Below are 6,880 nucleotides of genomic sequence, written 5' to 3' on the forward strand. Positions count from 1 at the left end.
TACATGCCCTGGTTTATTACATGGTGGATCAGATAACACCTAGTCCATGACAGGCAGCTTAGCTTACATGATCATTCAATGCTCTGTGCTCAGATACGAAAATTTCTACCATAGTCCAGAAGCAACCCAGGATCTGTTTCTTAAAAGAATAGTTATCTGGAGAATAGGTCATGGCTTTGCCCTAAACTGTAATTCTAAATCAAGATTTGCCAGAGGCCCCTAGAAGATTGCTGTCAGACATTTCAAGCACCATTTGATCTATTGGATCCTAAGACTCATATGCAGAATAACTTGCACTGCAGTCCATAGTGGTAACAAAGCCTTCTCTTACTCTGGCCCTATTCAGAACTGACAGCCTTCTGGGTTACTTGAAAAGTGTATCACAGCAGTATCCTGAAATGTATATATGTTGTTTCAAAAGTCCAATGAGATTTACTAGTCTAAGAAATTCATTTATTTAACAGTGATAGGTGTAGTGATCATCTTTCACTGAGGAGCAAAAGTCTTAATTTTCTATAGATCACAGGACTACCAAAAACTTTACTGATGTCATGGCCCTTGAATTTATATTATCCCCTCCACCTCTGGCAAATGTTCCTTACCAAGGAATCTATGGTACTTGATACCTCCTATTCACCAAATGCAATCAGCATGATGGACCAAAGCAGTGTCTTATCATGATGAGACAAATGAAGTTCCTAGATTATTAAAGAATATTAAATAATTGATACTGTCCTGAGGCAAGACCATGAAGGAATACAGATGAAAAACACTTCTTCTGTAATCTCTTAATTGGAAAGGAGAAGCAAACATTTAGCAGATTGATCACTGCATATCAGATGCCAAAATTATGTTAATTTGCTTCAGTTAAATGAGTACATCCAAACTTGGAATTACATGATTAAGTTAATGCTAATCCACTGTTATTCCCTAAGACTCTCCAATTTCTATTCAAGTCAAACAGAAGAGTTAATGGGTATATGATAAATAATCATCTAATTCAGTCCTAAGGGCATCATAATAAATTAGCCACCATCAGACGTACTCATGTACTAATCCATTCTAATAACCAGTCTGACTCTGCTGCCCATTACTGTAACCATGTCCACTCCATCTCTGGCATTTAAGTACTGACCTTTGGCCTCTAGTCATCTGTAATTCCATCATTCTTACTGAAGTCCGAGGGTCCATTTTAGAGACAGCATTCTCCCTCCCTCCCTCCCTCATCATCCTGAAGCAGGATCAGAATATGTCACCCCAAAATATGCTACTTTGACATAAAGGTTATTCTGAACTGAAAGCAATTGAGTAAAAGCAGACCCAGGAAGAGCCTTCCCTCTATCTGCCTAACAGCAGGGCATAAATTTGTGAAGCTGTTCCCCTCTCCTGCATCAAGAAAAGGAGAATAAGCCTTATCAATGGAAACAGTGAGGGCACTGAGATGAGTCTGCATAATCAGAATTTATGAAATAACTCTTACCTATGCCTTCAGTTTCCCCCAGTTTATCAGCCTCTCTTTCCTTGTCTAGTCACTTCTCCACAATTTATTGCCTTTTGTTAAATCCGTAAGGCTAACCACTTCTGCGATTTTTTCTCTTCTTTCCCATGAAGCCCCCATGCACATAAAATTAAAAATTTTAGTATCAATAAAAGTTATAAACTTTTCCTATTGTCTTTCGTCAGTTTAATTCACAAGTCTCACTCACTAACCTAAGCAGGTGGGAGAAGAGTTTTTTTCCCCCTATAGTCCCTAGCCTTCGGAAAACAGACACTACTTTTTCAAGGACCGATGTACATTTGCCTATGTATTTCTCAAACATAGTGAGGGGGTGGTCAAGTGGATGGCACATGATAAATCATCGCCAACTTTCCTCACTCCCTGAGCTTTGCATTATTCCAATGAATTTCTAACATATAGGTCATTTTAATGTTGGCCACCAATGATTTCAGATTTTAAACAATTGCCAAGTCATTAAAGCTACCTCTCACTGTTGAGCTTTATCTTTAAATTAAGAATTTCTAGTAAATGCACCTATATTAATAATTTCAGTCCAATCTAAAGGTATGTTTCTTCCTTCTTTGCTTAGCACTCTTAGATCTATTCCTACACATTTCTGGAGGTAAAACTAGCCAAATTCTATCATTCTAAGCTATCTCCTCCCAAGGTAGATTTTGTACTTGTCTTCCTGAGACATGCTCTGTTCTAATTATCTTTACAGATCTGATGGCACTAAAAGAGTAGATGGCAGGTATAAGGAAAATCAGTATCCCTTGGAAAGTAACTACCTTGGTTGAAGCCATTACAGGATCTCGAGCAATAAAGAACTGAGGTCATCTGACAGGGGGAGAGAGCTGCCTTTGTCGGCCAGCAATATTTAATGGGATTTAGAGATTCAGGTTCTCAGATTCATCTCAATCTAAATCTTCATTCCAATTCTTCAGGTCCTCCCCCTCCCCCTACTTTCCTAATTAGTACCACAACTTTCACTTAGGAAACTATCGATGTTGTGAACTTGTAAGTTGTAATTCTGCAACCCACTTTGGATCATCACCCTTTTTTTCCCCCTGAAGTTCTGCAGGACAATCAGAAGCAATGATCTCACTCAAATCTCTTTATTTCTCATTTTCATCATAATACTACCATGCAACTGTCACTTGTTCAAAGACTTTGCTTACAATGATTTCATTCTATGAGGCCATATGTGAAAGGCCATATATTTGCTACATGGAAAACAGTATCCCATTTCCCAGTGGTCATTATCACTGCCTGTAAACTCAACTAGTTCAGTAACCAATTTCATATTATCTTTGTTTCCTGATCAAATTTTAGCACTGAATACTTAATTAGATAAGGCTCACTGCATGAAATAGACACTACTCAGGTATTTTGAGCAGAGGGTGCTTTAATTCAAAGGGTTAGATTACTGGTAACTTGGAGGAATGAGTCAGAAGGCCACCCCTAGTCTTTGACTTCAAATTAGTATGACCACATCCACCATGATCACTGTCTCCATCACCACTACCTGCATTTACAAAAGCAGTGTCAAGATAGTGGATCACGTAATTCAGCTGTTGCCAACACTTACGTCTGTAAGGAGCCCACTTATATAATTGCATTACTACAGAAGGATGGCATGACTCCCTTATGACTTCCAAAAATTTCATGAGTGCCTCATGTTGACAAAACCTAAATTTGTGAGGGAATCAGAAATGTAATTTCTAGTTTATATTTTAAGCTCTAACACTGGAGGAGTGAAGAAGGGAGAGATATTGAAGGGATAGAGATGGATTCATAGAACCAATAAATATCTAGCACACTAATCTACAGATGGTGCTGGCTTTCTGAAGTAGTTAATATTTAGGGTAGACTCTAGCATGTAAACTCCAAATCTCAACTGTAATTAGAAATGAGAAATGTGTTTCCCGAATTCATCTTTCTGCTCTTTTTGCCTCACAGGTTCCCATCCTCCTTTTCTTTCTGGAAAAAATACCAGACCCCACTTTTACATAGGCTGACAGTAATAATTCAAGTGTAATGAAAACACTTAAATGTTGGTGAATAAATACAGCTTTCAAGAGCAGCTATTTGTTCTTTTGTGACCATGTATAACATCTTTATTAAATTTTCTCTGATGAATGAACTCAAAAATATTTAAAACCAACTGTGCACGTACAACTGATAAACCCTAACTGCATAATATGCTTATAAAAATGTAAACATTGTATTTGATTCTGATTTATTAACAAAATTAGAACACAAGCCACTTTCAAAGGTGAGGTGTGAGTGTCACTAACATAATTCTGCCTTCTGTGCAAGACTCATAACCTACCACCCTCTCATTACCAAATAGCTGGGTAATCATTATTCTTGAAAGACTGGTTCTTAGGATAGCTTCCTCACAGGGAGGAGAAACTCAGTTTAAATATGATGCATCAGAGATGACAAAAAAGGAATTTCAACTGGGTGCTTTGCTTTTTCCCAAAGACAAATTCAAAGAAAAGTCTTAAAGCTGAAGAAAAGAGCACCTAACTGGCTTCTCTCAAATTGCAGGAAAGGGATTCAGGGATTCTTGGAGACTGAGTATATGGAATATGCATGTGGACTGACAAATTCTCTTTACACTTCACAGTCTTGTACTTAAACTGAAAAATACCCAATAATTTCCAATAATACCCTATCTTTTTAGAAATGACTGTATTATTTAAACCTTCCAAGATTTTTTTGTTTTAGAATGGCTTTTAATTTGGACATATTCTCTGTGTAGATATTCAATTACAATGTGACCTTCTGGTAGCTGCATTAGATTATTATAATTAGGTAGATAGATATCAAGTGATGTGTTTTAGCATGTATTTATTCTCAAAGGAGATACTACTTTAAGGACAGAATCCCTGGGAGAACCTCACCTATGAGAGTGAGAAAAAGAGAAAAAATTCTGTGGGATTCCTATTTAAAACCAGATAGATCTCCAAGGAATGAAAGTATGAAGGAAATTTGTTCACATGTGGACATGTAAACATGTCTTCATGAGGTAAAATGAAAAAGACAAAGAGAAAAGGAGATTTAATTACTAGGTCTTTTTTTCTTAACAGGTAAGAAAAAGTTTAATTTCTCCAATTTCTCTAGCAAAACCTAGAGCTGTAAGTCTAAAAGAACATCAAGGTGTATCTCAGATCATCCCTTACAAACCTAAAATTCTTATAATCATCTAAAGACAGCTGATTGACTACCTTCTTCATAACTCACATGGTCTTTTACTGATAAATTCTAAAATCTCAGTCTTCATCTGAGTATATATCAATTATATACTATATATCAATTATAATTAACTTCTACCTCTGAATCCCCTTCAGAAATGTAAAGTCATGTTACATCCTATTTTTATAACTTAAAAAAAAAAGTATGCCTTTCAATTCACGGCTGTGCCTTTCCTCAATAATTTAGGAGGGAAATTAGAAAATTTGGGAGAGAATGAGGGAAATCAACTTCTAATACTTATATGATCTTGTAGTGTTTTGAAACAATGAATGTTTATATTCCCCTGCCTCTTCATAACTGTTTCTCTGGTTCAGATGGCATCTGCCTAAATAACAACTAAGACTAAGCTAAAATACACTATGAAGGACTTGCTTTTCAAGGTGACTTGTCAAAATTGCTTGCATGCTGAGGAGGCAAGCGACCAGTCTCATGAAGCAGGTCTTAAGTTCCTGTGTGTGTAGCTCAACATCTCAGCCCTGCTAGCCCTATCTACCACCCAGCAGGATCCCAAGTCGACCTACCTCACCCAGGTCTGTACTTAGCACTCCTCTTGAGCTCCTATACAATCTACGGCCCTCTTTTTCTCCATAAAGAAGACAGTGTTAGGAATTCAGCTGGCTGAGTGTTAGGCTACAACAAGACAAGAGCTGAGAGAACAGGACAACTCAGTATGATGTTGTATTCTCGCAAAGGTGCCAATTATCAGTACATAATGCCTGGATTGTTGTATTATCAGATGGATAGTGTAGCAAAAATCACCTCTAGGTTCTCTTTCATACTTACAGGATAACTGAGTTGCACATATGGAACAAATCTGTAAATTAAAATATTCCTAATAAACTATGAAACCACTAGACTCCATGTTCTAAAATGTGAATATACAAGTCCATATGAAAATATTTTTGAATATCTAGGAAGTGTGCAGAAAGAGAAAAAAAAGAGAATGACTAAGTTAATAATGCTAAAAGTGAAATCAGTCATCAGTGTCCATCAGCAAAATGAAATCAAGAGTAACACAGAAAAGAGAAAAAAGAAGAGATACAGTCATCCATAATTCTATTGGAAAATGCACTGTCATCTGCCTAAGGTATTTCTAGCCATTTCAAGTATGTTAAAAATTCCATTTTCTGTGCATGAAAACATTTCTTTAGTTAGTGACAAAATTTTACCAAAAAAGGACGCAGTTCCCCTCCACGAATTTTTAGGTATGAGGCATGCAACTCAGTGTGATGACTGAGGAGAAATTATGAAAGTTATCAGAACAGGCTATACATCACAGATTAAAGTCATCCAAGATAATGAACTTTAAAAAGTGTAGTAAGAGCTGAATGATCTAACGTAAGATCACAAGAGCTCTTCCACTTTATTCTTGGAACCAAAAAACCCAGAGCATTAAAAACTGCTAAAGCTTACATTTGAAATGACAAATAGAAGAGTAGTTTAAAAGAAAATTATATGTTTTATGTCTGGATCCAAAAGATCTTCCAAAGACGACTACCTTTTAAAGTAAAAATATGCCATCATTAAAAAATAAGCTTTTCTCCAGAAATTTTAGACACTCTAAGTTCTAGTTTCACATCTTTTCTACATTAGAAATTGGCAGCAAAAAAAATTTACAATATTAACAACTGAATCAAACATCTAGCAGATAATTTATGTAATAAACTGATTAACAAAAAAAAAAACATTTTTCCCACAGCAGTTGTATATTTATTGTGCTAAAATCAGGTAGCAGGGAATGAAGAGGTCTGGGGAACCAGTACAGAACGTTCACAAAGATTTACAAATCTCTAGTCATTACACACCGAGCAGCTAAGACAAAGGTGCTGAATCCTCTCAGGCCAAACTATTTTAAATGTTGCAAATATTCTATATTTCTCATGACTGCATGCCTTTGGGGAAAAAAGTGTGTAATTTTAATGCACAATAAATATTTTATAGTTTACAAAATATTCTAAAATAGTTCGTCTGCACAAACAGCATACATCCTGTACATGCAGTTTTGACATGTTGAGATATTTAGAAATATTCATGCTTTTTTTGTTGTTGTCACATTTTCTTTCTCTATAATGATCCCTGGTCAACATCCCCTAACAATTTAACCAATGTAATAAAACAATG

The sequence above is a fragment of the Nyctereutes procyonoides genome, unplaced genomic scaffold (assembly GCF_905146905.1).
Source record: "Nyctereutes procyonoides isolate TBG_1078 unplaced genomic scaffold, NYPRO_anot_genome, whole genome shotgun sequence".
Classification (NCBI taxonomy): Eukaryota; Metazoa; Chordata; class Mammalia; order Carnivora; family Canidae; genus Nyctereutes; species Nyctereutes procyonoides.